The 1,159-nt window shown below is 48.4% G+C and overlaps 1 protein-coding gene across 1 annotated transcript in view; it reads right to left on the bottom strand.

The window, feature by feature from the left end:
* The window catches only part of wdhd1 (WD repeat and HMG-box DNA binding protein 1), a 59,079-nt gene that overhangs the window by 24,390 nt on the left and 33,530 nt on the right, over positions 1-1,159 (bottom strand). The window lies entirely within an intron of this gene.

Here is a 1,159-nt window from a genome sequence, read left to right as displayed (position 1 = left end):
AAAAAAAAAAAAAAAATTCTGTGTAAATATCTCATGTAACAACATGGACACCTGTGGTTTGTAGATAAGTGTGGCCTATATATAAAGTTGCATTCAGGCCCAAAAAATCAGATCCGACCCGGCCCCAGCTCGCATCATTTCCGAACCCCACCCGACCTGACGAATTAACAGTAATTACAGGTCCGACCTCAGAAAAAAAACAGACATTTTTAATTAGTTTTTAATGGTCAGGGACGCGCAGCTGAATAAAAGGGGCAGAAGTTCGGAGCTGAGGGGGTCTTTGTCCTTTCATGGCCGTAAAAGAACATTTACACCCTGTTTCTGCTGCATTCGGATTCATTCAGACACAGACCCAGCTCTGACATGTCTGCTTTGTGATCTCACCTGTTTGGGTCATCGGCCGCGCACGTCTGCTGAGTGCAGTGGCTGAATGAACGTCCATTTGGGCGATTGATCACTTCCTGGCAGTATAGTCCCATGAAGCTTAACTGAACTTTTTTTACCTCTTTCAAGGCCGGTCAGCTCACGGTGAAATGGCCATGTGCGACTGGTGAATGTATGGCAGGCCATGTTATCATATAATTGGATTATGGCTGATCCTGACCCAATTGAAAGCCCGACACTGACCTGGCCCACCCATCCAGCACATTATGATTGCCCGGCCCACCCCAAATTCGGGTCGGGTTGTCACGCTCAGCGGCCCCCGCCTCCCCCCCATCTGCCTAAGCCTCTGCTCCTCATATCACAGCCCCTGTTTTAAGATCATTCACGTTTTTTCCTGCCTCAGTTTCTGTTTATTTTATCCTGTTTGGTCCTGCACTGCCTATCACCCATTTTCTGCTCCTGTCACTCTCTCTCAGCAATCTGCACTCATCTGCTGCACCCTGTCTCTGCAATCACCACTCACCTGCCACACCTGTTCAGCTCACTACTTAAGCTCCACTCTCACTCTCCTCAGTGCCAGATTATTGAAAGCCTCACAGCCAGTAAATTATCCAGCATTGACTTGTTCCTAGTTTCTTCGTTTTTGACCACAGCTTCCCTCTTGACTCCTCGCTTTGTCTTTGCCCCTGTCTGGATACCACGCTCTCGGCCTACATGGTTCAACCTCGCTCTCCTCTTCGACCACGACTACGGATCATCGTTTTGCCTGTTCACA

This window comes from Nematolebias whitei, chromosome 2, assembly GCF_014905685.2.
Source record: "Nematolebias whitei isolate Nwh7 chromosome 2, NemWhi1, whole genome shotgun sequence".
NCBI lineage: Eukaryota > Metazoa > Chordata > Actinopteri > Cyprinodontiformes > Rivulidae > Nematolebias > Nematolebias whitei.
Note: the sequence above shows the minus strand (reverse complement) of the source record. Positions and strands in the feature narration are given on the sequence as shown.